Source organism: Gekko japonicus, unplaced genomic scaffold (assembly GCF_001447785.1).
Source record: "Gekko japonicus isolate JY-2015 unplaced genomic scaffold, Gekko_japonicus_V1.1 scaffold341, whole genome shotgun sequence".
Lineage (NCBI taxonomy): Eukaryota > Metazoa > Chordata > Lepidosauria > Squamata > Gekkonidae > Gekko > Gekko japonicus.
The window spans coordinates 954,100-967,144 of NW_015170898.1; the positions used below are offsets into that span (position 1 = coordinate 954,100).

Genomic DNA, 13,045 nt, shown 5'->3' on the forward strand with positions numbered 1-13,045 from the left:
GTATCACAAAAGGTGAAGGCATGGCTTTCTTTTTCTCTTTGGTTTCCACCAACACCTTATTCAGTGCACCTTCTCCAAAAAGTAGTCTACCTGAAAACCTTTCTGCAGATAGGTTAGACTTGGACAAAGGATCTGAACTATGTTGGCTGCTTGTGCTCTAGCACAGAACTGCATTCCTTAGTTCTCTTAATTTTCAGTAAGGGCCTCTTAAGGGTCAGTGGGTTGGTGTCCATGTCCTACAGCAAACTGTCAGCCCAAACCACAATGGCCCTAGTGAAGTTGGAGAGAACTGCTGAAGCTCTGATGGCCAGGGAAGAAGCTTTGTGAGATTTTTTTTAAGAGCCGCTTTGTTTTCCCTATCTATTGAGTCCTTTAGAGCATTGTCCCCCTTTTTTGACATAACTGCTCTTGAATGAAGGGCAACTACAGGTGTGTCTACCCAGAGAACCTTCAGATCCTCCATGGTGTCATCTGGAAGAGCACAAAACTTTTTTCCTATGCCCATTAACAAATGGCCCGTTCAGCCTGTAGAACATTGTCAAAAAAAATCTGGAAAGGGAAAAACTGAAGAACCCTTGGAATTTTCCTGTAAAGCAGCATCTTCTCCTGACCACTCTTCTTCCTCCTCATTAGCAACTGTAGGGTTGTAGAGGGAAGTTCCTCCAGCTTTGAGCCTGAGCCAGGAAAACCTCTATAGGTCCCTCTGGCATCCCCCTTATAGCCATCTTTACTCGGCCATCTATCTCCCGCTGTAGTCGGTGAACAAGATCTCTCGTCATTGGAAGCCTCAGATGAGTGCATTGCCGAGCCTCTTCCTCCCATCTGCCTCAGAACACATCTTTTATAGGGCAGGGGCAACAAGACTTTGGCGGAAGAGGATCTGGGTGGTGAGAGTGGAGGATGACCTCTCCTGGTGCTTGATCTCTGCCTCGCTCTTCTTCTACCACCCTCTATAGCCATCTGATTGGATTCTAACAGGCCAGGTAAGAAAGGGAACTTCCAGGGATTGAAGGCCCGTATGACTGGCTGGTTGTGTGAACATCGGAGATGGGAAGGCCCATGGTGTTCTGTAAGCCTGCATCATCCTTGCGGGGGGGGGGGCAAAAAGTACAGGGAGGAAATGGCATGGATCCTGTCTGGTTCCCCATCAGCATGGCATGGAAAGGCTGGGGTTGCGCAAAAGGTTCCCCGATTCTCCTGCCCACCCTGGGATCAAAGGCGTGTTTATCCCCCCATGTCACCTACCTGATTGGATGGAAGGAAAATCTCACCCTCTGATGTTCCCTGTGCATGTCCTACAGACCCAGAAGCTTCCAAGTCACAAGCAAGAGATCCAGCCGATAACATCTCTGCCTGGCTGGCCAAGGGCTGAGACCTCTTCCTGGGGACCTCTGATGTTGCTGGTGCAGTAGACACAAGAAGACCAGTGCCACACTAGGGAGGCTTTCTTGTAGCTGTTCTCCATTGACCAAAGCTTTGGACAGGAGATCTTTTTTCTTTCTGAGACCCATCAGTTTGCCTTCTTGGTCGCAGTTGGGGCTGCAGTTTTCTTCGTCCAGGCTCTCCCAGAAAGTAACTAGACGAGCTTTTGACTGGTTATGGATAGAAAGAAGTGGTGCTCCCTCAATGGCTCTCTCCTGCTTCCTGGTTCGCACAGGAGAGATGCCAAGCCTCCCTTCCCTTCCTTTCCCCCCCCCACACACAGCCAGCTCCCTCAATGGTTCTCTTCTGCTTCCTTCTTCATGCAGGAGATATATAAAGCCAAGCTTCCCTTCCCTTCACCCCACTCTCTCACTCACACACACAGCTCCCACCGTGGCTCCCTCCTCCCTTCACTCCATTGACTGAGGTTTCCTCCCCCCATTTGGTGGGGGGGGGAGAGAACGAACGAACAAACAAACAAAGCTGGAGTCCCATGGCAACTTGGAACAAAGTTGGAGTCCCATGCCCAACAACGTTGCCCTGACAAGATAGCCCAGGCAAGCCTGATCTCATCAAATCTCGGAAGCTAAGCAGCATCGACTCTGGCAAGTATTTGGATGGGAGACCTCCTTGAAATACCACATGCAGGAGGGCTGGGGCAGGCTTTATTCAGCCACCTCTCTGCATAGTCTTCAGCTTCATCATCAGTTGCAGTTCAGCAGTCTCTCTAATCTCCTTTGAATTTCCTTTGTACGAAAACTGCTACTCTTAAGGTCAGCAACTGAATGTTCTGGAAGGTTAAATGTTCCCTCACTGGTTTTTTAATGTTGTGGTTTCTTATGTCCATTTATTCTTTGCATCCTCCTGGACCAAATCCTCCTGAGCTGAACTGAGACCTAAGTTTCCTGTCTCATTACCAATGATGGTATAGGCCAGCCTAGTACCCGTCTGCATATCATACCTAATCCAATCAAGTCTGCTATTGTCATTCACCTGCTTTGACATTCAGTGTCTGAAATCACCTTTACAAAGTTTATATTTCTGGTACCTCATGTTACATTTTATGGCATGCGTGACCACACCCAACAAACTGACATTTATGTCAGAGCCAGCTCTCATAACAAATCAGTTCGACACCTCTGCCCTAGACCCATAAACATTGGCTTCCATCCATTATATAAATCTTAGAAGCGTAACTAATAGCACACTACAAATTATTTTGACATCTTTGGCCTTATTTTATTTGTGCCTAAAGTCAACTGTCATGCACCAAGAACTAATGGACATCTGTCACTGGTCTATTTTATATCACTTGGGCTCTTCAGGAGTCTTCAGAAGTCAGTCAGAACTATTATATCACACAGTCCTTAAAAAAAAAGTTTTAACATTGAACATTAGTTGCATGCTTGCTACACTTCAACAAATAATACTGCCAATAATTAAACAGTAATTAATTTATTCCGTTAGTTCCCATATGCTCCTTTTCCTGCCTCACTGTAGTTAACAGAGGCTTTGCACCAATTTCAAAGGATCAGATGGAGTACAACTGCAAAGCAGGCAATTACCCAACTGTCAGCCAATTACAATGATCACCGAGAGCTCTTGGCATCAAGGTTCAGGTCGGCATCGGGCAACATGAATCATCATTTCCCAGCATGACACCATAGGCAATCATGTCATTCACAGCAGCGTCTGCAGGCCTTTGGATTATTGGAGAGAAAATGGATCATTAAGATAAGAGGCCACGAAGTCGGCACAGACCAAGAGAACTGTGGGTAAAGAGTAAGTACATCTTTGTAAAATCCTCTTAAACAGTCCTCGATGGCTGCTGGAGTGGGCTGCCTGCACATATTTGGACTGGTGCTTCCAGAATACAGTATCATTCATCTCCCTACATTTCCCCCTCATCGCCTTGATAAAAACCCATTTATGGGTGTTATTACTACTGCTCTGCAAACCCTTTCTACTTCTCATGATGATCAACTATTAATATCCTCTAATTCTGCTAATTTCTGCAAAATGTGCTGCCTTAATGTGGTTCCTCCATCCTTTCATTTGCATACTGAAAAATTTCCAGCACACAAAATCTGCTATGAACTTTCACTATCCAATCATGGTCTCAAATGTAGTTTGCTTGGACAGCCACCCCTGGTTCAAGCTACTCTCACCTACAATTTCCTATGAGCATCTTTTGCTTTACATCTAGGTGGATAAATGCTATCAGTGACCCTTTTTAAAAAATCCTCCCTTTCAAGAGCAAGCTTGATAATCCTCATTAATCAGCAGGGCAGTCAAGATATGGGTTTCTGTACACCTGGGGGACCCTTGAGTATGCAGGAAAAAAGCTGGCGCCAAATTAACAAAAATGTCTGGATGAGAACTGAGCATGCTCAGTTGGGGGGGGGGGTTCAGTGGCAGAGCATCTGCTTGGCATGCAGACAGTCCCAGATTCAATACCTGGCATCTCCAGTTAAAAGGATCAGGTGGTAGGTGCTGTGAAAGACCTCAACCTGAGACCCTGGAGAGTCACTGCCAGTCTGAACAGACAAATACTGACCCTGATGGACCAACTGTCTGATTAAGGCAACTTCATGTTTGTGAGTACCCTTCAAAAGGCATGGGAGACTCTAAAAAAATTCAGGGCTGGGAGGCAGAGGCAGGCTATCAAGTCACTTTTCTAAATGTTCTCCATACCCCAGTAGGATTTGCCAGAGGTCACCATGACTTCCAGGCACAGGCAGACACACGCACACACAGAAATGCAAAGAAATGCCCCCCAAAAGGCAAAGAATATTGAGGATGAGGTGAACATATACTCTGGAGGGTAAAGAGAGAAAGAACAAATACACCTGGTTAAGTTCTTAGCAGATCTTACTACCTAGAACGGAGACTGGATCTGGCACAATTCGTTGGCCCTAATTCGCCCCCAGCACCCCGAGTACAGGGTGCTATAAACTTCTAAGGGCTCTAACTGCTTTGGAAAGAAGAGAGTCTAGTTAGGAGGATTAATTTGAAGTAGAAGAAAAGTGCTTCCATGACCCTAATTAATCACCACCAAAGGCCTCTTTAAGCTGCAAAGGGGGCCTACCCCTTGGTAGTTTTCAAAATCATGGTATTGCGAGGAGGTAAAATCAGTTTGGGGAGAGTCATACTATGAAGTGCACCGTTCAATTCCAACTCTCCCCCCCCTCCCCCCATAAAACACAAGGAAGAATGAAAAACACATCCTCCTGTTACACTGGGCATGACTGCCCAACTATTTCTCTCTCCCACTCCTGAAAGATCCCTGACTTTTTTGGCTTATATTTTGCAAGGCTAAACAAAGAAATCACTTTGCCTATTTCATATTTCCCATGTAACAATAAAGAAAAGTCTTAAATCTTTTTAACAGTAAGTAAAGCCTAATATTCACAATGGGGAATGGGTCTGTAAAAATAATCTTCAACTAGAGAGATGTGAAAAATCAGTTGATACTGTCAGCGTGCCAAAAGAAGCAGGAAGCAGAACAGCTTTTGAGGTCTGCAGAATGTTCAAAGTACACACACAAAAGCTGTGCAGCGCGCATATGCCTCCCAGGCATGAGTAAGCTAAAGAAGAATAACTGCATGGGCTAGTTTTCTTCTCACTCTTCAGATATCACAAAATTCAAGTCTAGGAACACCTCAGAGGGCAATAAAATTATCCAATATGCTAAGTTTTCATGAGTCAAAGCTCGCTTCATTGGATACAAGCAAAATGAAGGTCCATCAGCACGTATATCCAGGTCAGAAGATTTCACAGTATACCAGGAGACCACAATAAATGTTTGCCTGGAAACCCAAACTAAAGATTCGAAAGAACCTTTGCTGATGCACAAAGAAGCGGAACTGACCACCATGCTTATCATTGGATTATTACTGGATAGTTTGTATATTTCCCTTGCATGACAACTGGCCTCAATCCAAACCAGAAGTTCTCTAAACTATTTATCCCGAAAAGAACCGCAGTTCAGTTTCCCATCCACTGTGCTGCTAGTCCACTGTTCTATGTGAACACTATACTTCCGCTCAGAGTAAGCATTTCGTACGTGTCAACAGGTTAGGTATCTCCAGACAGAGATCAGCCTATTTCTTGCTGTGCTGATTCAAATGAGTGCAGGAGTCAACTTCATTCATCAGAATGTAATAAAATATAATAAAACTACATTTACAGCTCAGCTGCAAATAACCACCTAAGGAATAAAACTGTGTGCGAGATTAGCACTTGTTCAACAGCATCGTGGGTGCTACAAGTATAAGAACTATAAATTTTCCATGCTTGTTGCAAAAAAAAAAAAAGGTTATATATTTCTGCAGTGCTGAAATTCTTCCTTACCACTTGCTGTTATTGCTCAAAGCCAAGCAATAAAATTGGAATAAGTACTAAAGAATGCATGACAAATATCTCTCCCCACTCAGCACAGTCAGAAGAGCCTCATAAAAGCTACCTTGAGAAAAGCATGCATATTATATGCATGTAAAAAATTTCATATTCAACTTCCTTACTTTGTTATAGCTTCAATAGACGCATGGATCCAAAGATGCCTTCCAATCAGAGAAATGCTGCTTTAAATCATGTAAGACACTAGCGCATCACATAAGAAAAGTGAAATTAAATTCAAGGATGATCTTTTGCTTACAAAACCTCTTGTGCAAGCAAAACCACAGGAGCTGAACTTAATTTTCAGAACGCTGAGTGTGAACTCTTTGTGAAAACACTGGCATGAGTGTTTGCAGAACTGTTCTAGCAGCTATTTTCACTGAACCTCACAGTTCTTTGGGCCTAGCCAAGTGCTTTTGGATCACTCAGCATGGATATCCACTTTTAAAGTTTTCAGGGCCTTACACTTTGCCAAGATACAGTTATCTAAAATGTACTGACCTAAATCTATGGCTGTTAAGGTTAGGACTGGCCCTATCAAGTACTGTCATATTCTGGATCTGGCTGAGCTTCATTCCTCAATATTCTGCTCCACAATTTGGCACTCTCTCCTAGACCTTTCCACGCCATCATTTGTGATTCTCTGTTGTCCTTTCTATCCTGATGCTGGCATCTCTTCATTGCCAAGAACCAGTAGTATCCATGATAGCTTTCTGCTATGGCCTGACATCTGCAATAACTGTCCAATGAGTAGTCTCTTCCTGGTTGAAGTCTCTCTCTAAAGTTTCTTTGGAACAGAATTCAATGACTTCTTGTTTTATATCCCAATATTGGTGGATTGGGCACATGCCTTCAGTTCCTTAGAAATAGAAATCATAGGACATGAGGGAGTACTTGCGGCATTCTTCGGATCCTAGCTCCACCCAGCAAAGCCAAACCAATCCCTGACTGAAGGAAGAAGTGCCAGATGACTGCTCTTCTCCACAGATTTTTGATCAACACCATGAGGTTATCCATTGTAACCTCTTGCCAATTTCATCTGCCTCAACTCATGTGCCCAGAGTACCAACAGCAAACACTAACTGTGGCCACCTCTTCCATTGGTTTCAATTAGTCAGTTGTAGGCAGGTCACAGCAGCAACCTCACCACTATATTTTGCTTAGATTTAAGAGAAGGAGAAAATGAAAAGTAGGGGAGAAGACATAAGGCAATAAAATAAAAGTGGGCCCCCTGTTGCAGATCAAGGTTAAAACAGAGTCATGGGACTGAGAAGGTTGAAGACCATTCTGAATAACAATAATTCCATTTGAAAATTTTGGAAGCGCACTTCACTATCAATTAAAACTGATACTCAACAAGATCTTTAAAGGGGTCCAAAACTGATGCAACAAAGATAATGGATCTCTCTCCATCTATAAAATTAAATTGCAGGCACATGGAATCCTGATTCAGATTCTGACTGCAGAGGGAGAGGAGATGGGATTTAACCCTCCAACCCTTGCTTAGTTCTGCTCATCAAAATCAGCCTCCTCACGCGGTTATCAACATTTTAGAGAGTGGGAAAGTTTGTCCTCTTAAAAAAACTTCTAGCTTTTTTTCCCCCTTTACAGCCAAAATAAACATAACAGTGGATGAAGGATAAATTTGTTCTCCCTTTCCCGAGTGACCCTAATCTGAATCACAGCTACCAGCACGCATCGTTTACCTTTTGCAGACAAGTGGAGATCCATGATCTTTGCTATGTCTGTTTGTGCAAATGACTATTAAGAAATAGTTTGGAAACTGACAAGCTCCAGCAATTGCTTCAGAAGCAATATGTGTCTGTTCTGTCATGCCCTGAAACAAGGATTTCATTCTCTGCCTACCACTCCCTTTCTTCGAGAGCAGCCATTACAAACGGTTATTTTAAAATGCTTACATTGGAGCAAAATAACTCCTGGACTCATCAAATGACAAAGTTGCATTCATATTAAAAAGGCACTTCACCTTCCATTTTAAAAGGAGAGCATTCATGATGCCAATTTGGGCTTTTGCCAAATTTGCCAATTAAACCATGGATGTTAGAGTGGATTATACTAGCAACAAACCCTGTTTAAAAACTCTAAATGCTGAAGGGTTATATAGGATATAGAATGTAGTGTTTGAGTGGGGTGGGTTGACTGCTCTTTAGAGGAACAGATGGAACTCTTCAAATGAGCACAGATCTACTCTCAAGATGCTGCTGACCTGGGATCAGAGTCTTGGCTTGGGAAGCTACTGAAAGGAAACATATGTATGAATCATCTGGGCTTTAACAGCTCACCACTGAGAACAAATGATAACATTACCATTGTACTGGAAATGTTTGGTGCATCCAGAAACAAACCAGGTACCATACAAACACCTGCAGAACCACAACAAAAATGCCAGAAGGCCTCGGAATGTCTTCCCAATTGCAGATATGCAGGACATTCACATGTGCAGTGATGGCTGGTTTTGAATATTCAAACTTTTGTAGCTTTCCTGTTTAGAAAGCTTGACATTTAATTTTATCTTAACTAGGAGCTAATTTTGAGTATTTCTACCACTACACTAATAATTTAGCGTAATAAAAAAATCAGTCAACAGTAGAAGGTCATACTTAGGAAAGCAGAACAGAAATATAAATACAATACATGACATGAAGACTAGTTACATCTTGGAACGGTGGGGAAAATGACCACTCCCAGATGTTTTTTCACCTGCTTACGACTCTCACCCATATTCCTAAAGGACTGGTGGTCCCAGGTCTGACTGAAGAACAAGAGGGCCTCTCTCTTTGAACCAGACTGGGTGCAGAAGGGCCCCAATCTGGATCAGGATCATGCCACAACAGGAGACAGGATTGAGGTCTTCCCTCCCAGCATCATTTTCCTGACCTGAAATGGCCTCAGGGACCCAACAGGGCAAACTTCCGTTCCCATGGACTGCTTCAGATCAGATCTGGAAAACTGCCTACATGGAAGGCCTAAACTGTCCCCTACCTCTCCTAATCCAAAGCAGGCCCCTCAGTGCCAAATAATTTGAGTTCTAAACTTCCCCTGGGAGTTCCAAACACAGAACTCCCAGCACATGTCTGGTTTGGCTCTCAGTCTCTAAAAAGCTGCATGAAAACTCTGTGGCTGCCAGCAGAGTGCTATCAAAACTCATGATGACTACTGAATTTACACTAATTCACTGATAAATCCCAGGAGAGTCTTTTTTTAAAAAACCCTCCTTCTTAAAGTATGGCAGACCCTGTAAAGCAAATATACTATTTACTTAGAAATGATCAGCACATTTTTAGAAAGCACATGGCAGTGTTTTGTCTGGACTGCATCATCATGCCAACTTTAGCTGGAAATATTACAACTACTATAAAAACACAAAAAAGAAATCTTAATGAAATAGCTGACAATCTTAACCACAGAACAACAAGTGGGTGATATAATAATAAATCTGTCAGTTCCCATAATGCGTACAACAAATCCATTAATATGAACGATGTTTGCTTCACACAGCACACTACATACGGCAGAAGCCATGCCAGCAGCTTCATCTCGAGAAGCAAATCAGTAATCAATATTTGTAGAAGCAAGCTAATCCTTTGTAAAATCACTGCTTTAGTGATTGAAGAGTTTGCTCCATCTACACAGTTAATCCCTCTTCATCTGCTTGAGCCCTCTATTTATTCCAGCCACTTTACAATGGTAGCTATGTCAGATTAATACATCTCCACATGCTAAACATGTCTTGACAACTGACAAAGCATACTAGCGTTAGGATAATCTCTACAAACACAGGGATTTTTCTTTGCAAGCCAGAAGGCTACATCCAGAAAGCAAATGTTTACAAACAGGCCCCATGTGATCTGACAGAGCCACTCTCCCATCCTGGTCCCTTCCCATCCCACCCATCCAGGAATACATTGGGACTGAATCTCCCACTTTGCACACACAGGGCACCAAACGCCTTCACATCCTGAAGTCATCAAATAACAGTTATAGATTTTTAGATGCCATAAACAAAGGAGTCCCACTGAACGCCAACCCCTGCCAATCCTGATCCTTTGCCACCAACGGAACAAATTTAAGCTAGTGATATAGACATTCTCAGCTATTTGAACTCACTTTTTTTTAAAGTGTATTTGGCTTTCCCTCCCCACTTGTGAACAAGACCACCACTCTGCTTCATATCAGCCTGGGCAATATTTATAGCAATATAAAGCCCCTCTTCCTAGTTTAAATACTCTGCCCTGAAGGAGGACCATTGCATAAAAATTGTGTGGCATTCCTGATAGGAGGCAGAAAAGTACAGATTGGGTATGGGGGAGTGGGGCCAAGGAAAGTGCCACAAATAATGGAGCTTTTCAGCTGAGTTTTGTCAAAATATTCAACAAAGCGTAAGTAGACATCCAATTGTGCAATGGGGATTTCCATGCCCCTCTTGCTGCAGCTCTTTGAACCTGCTGAAAAACAACTATCGAGGATTGGGGGACTTTTCAGAATGGAATGCAATTCAGGGGAGGGGGCTGCAGACCAGTAGGACAACCAGAGATTCCACCGCTTGGCACAAGCATGGAATTCTTATTCAGTACCAACTCTGTGTTTAGGAGCTGTGTTTAAACATTTTTATTTTCCAGGCTTTTGATGGTTGGTTTGGTTTTATCGCTTCTAGGCTGCATTAATTAGTGCTCACATATAATTAAGGATTTTTATAGCCGTATTTTTTGTACACTGCTTTGGGGGTAATGTCTGGGAGCTAAGATGGTATATAACTTTTCAAAAACAAAGTAAAAAATTTCCATTCACTCTACAGGCTCTGTAGACACAATTAATAAATGCAAATTAATGGAACTTGGCATGGATCAGTCCCTATGCAAACTGATAGTGCTTTAACTCATGAAACATTGTGCTACTTGAGCTGCTAAAATCCTACTGAGAAAAAAATCCCATTTTATAGGATATACACAGTCAGTGGTTGACTGTTAGGTTAACAGTTTACAGGAATAGTGTGTTCTTGGAAATGTTTTTCTACACACAAAAGCAAGAAATAGGGAACATAATATACTATCAGGGATTCAAAAAAATTAACCATTCAGTCACTTTGCAGTGTAAAGCTATTTTAAAAATTTATCATGGTAGCAGGAGGGGGGGAAAGAAACAAAATACAGAAAGAAAAGCTGACAGATTCACTGAAGTGTTGAAAATTTTGTCCTGCTGCTATTAAAGCAAAATGAAATAACAAGCCTGCTAACGAACTAAAAGACTGAAATCCTGGGGCAAAAAAATAATAATAATACCAAGAGGTCTGTTTAAGGTACCTGTCATTCTAGAATTCTGCCCATCTCCCTCCCTCCGAATGCATCCCACACCCACATACCTTCCGTGAACTCACCACCACTATTAAGAATGTTGAAGCAACCAAGATCTAATCTGTAGCTTGCAATGCCATGGCTATTTCTTTCCGAGTACAAGTAGAGGAAAAAGGTTTTTTAAAGGAAGAACATTTTCTAAACCCAAAGAGGACCTCAAAAGCAATCAAATGGTCGGCCAAATACATTTTGGGACTCATACATTTTCTGGACATCCACTGAATGTGTGTTTTTTCCATCTCTATTTAAAAGTTACTCATACAAGCAAATATTTGGCTGGCTGATGACTTATGGGCTTGTACATGGCCATACCAGACAGATGTTTGTGCTTAAGGCCAGGCCGCAAGCAGAAAAGAGGGGAAACAGCTGGAAATCAGCAGCAAGAACCAGCAAGTAATGTGACAAAGTAAAATGCTGAAATCCTGAGGCAAACTGAGAGTGCAATATACACACCCCTCTCTTCCACCTCTATTCCTTCTAATGTTCGCTGCCTTGGGGATGTTGAGGGGATGCTGGGCATAGAAATGTTTCCAACAAAGTTTAATTCTGGGCATAGGTTTTCACGTGCATGCACAGTTCTTCAGATACATTGAAACAGACTTTGGCAACCACTTCATATAGGTAGAGGAGGAGGAAGCTGTCCCATCCCCTACCCTCTCTCTACCTGTATTGCAATGGTTGCTGAAGTCTGTTTCAACGTATCTGAAAAAGTGTGCATACACATGAAAGCTTACACTTGAATAAAATGTTAGTTTTAAAGGTGCCACCGGACTCAAATTTTGGTCTGTTGCTTTAAAACTGATAACTGCAACTTTGCCAAATTGCTGCTTCAGCCACTTGTAGCCTACAGAAGCAATTTTTATATTCTTTTGATAGCATGAGACTTAGGTACCAAATAGTACTAATGCTTCAAAAGCAGTCAATTATTAATTGGGGTGTTGTTTTTTTCTGGATCCAGTTGAGTACTTTACTCAATGCTGGTACATGTACACAGCAACATCTTAGTAGCCTCCCCTTCAGATACAGTCTACACCTCACCCCAACATTTAACAGGGATTTTATTGTTCAGGAAAGACAGTGCGAAGCATTTACATGCAACTGAGGAATAGACTGCTCATAGTATTCATGCTCTCGTGGAATTAACCAGGAGGATGGGAATGGTCCTCCATCAGCAGCTCCTATCTCTGAACCACAAACAAGCTGAAAAAGTGGCTTGGAGGTTTGGCCTAGACTAGAGAATTGCCATAGCAAGAGGTAAAGCAGTAACAGGTGCAGCATATATGGTTCAATACAATTGCCCTATTTTTGCATGGGCCAACATCTGAGGTGGAAAAAATTTGGGTAGAGGCAAAGTGTTTACTGAAAGGCCTCAAATGTTTAGCTTTTATATATATGCAAGAATTGTTATATGCAAAGTCATTTCTGTGTATCTTCTTAAAATACAACAATAAGGATAATGAAGATAAGATACTGTATGCCTTATTTCTTATATAGAGCTACCTTGAGCTTTTCTACTTAGATACATTAAATTCTGCTGTTTTTTAAACAAAAGATGGAGTTTCAAAATTCTGTTACAAAAGTGTTTATCTTAACGTTTACTTTTTTTATAGTCCAGCTTTCCTTTTGGCGCTTTAAGAGCCGCAGCTCCCTTTTCCGATTCAGATCCTTCTGAGGAGCTACTAGGGCTGTCTGAGCTGCCCTCTGCCTCTTCGTCGCTTTTATCCTCTTCCTGTGGTGTTCCTTCTGCTTTTACTTTGTCTTTCTTCGGTTTTTGCTGTTGTTTCAGAAAAGTCTTTGCTTTCTGTGTAGAGTCAATTTTAATCCTTTTATCGTTCATGTTGAATATAATTCCT

At 42.2% G+C, this 13,045-nt stretch overlaps 1 protein-coding gene across 2 annotated transcripts in view; it reads right to left on the bottom strand.

Annotated features, from left to right (window-relative positions):
- SKAP2 (src kinase associated phosphoprotein 2) overlaps nt 1–13,045 on the bottom strand; it is a 144,999-nt gene that overhangs the window by 71,732 nt on the left and 60,222 nt on the right. The gene's annotated exons all lie outside the window — the stretch shown is intronic.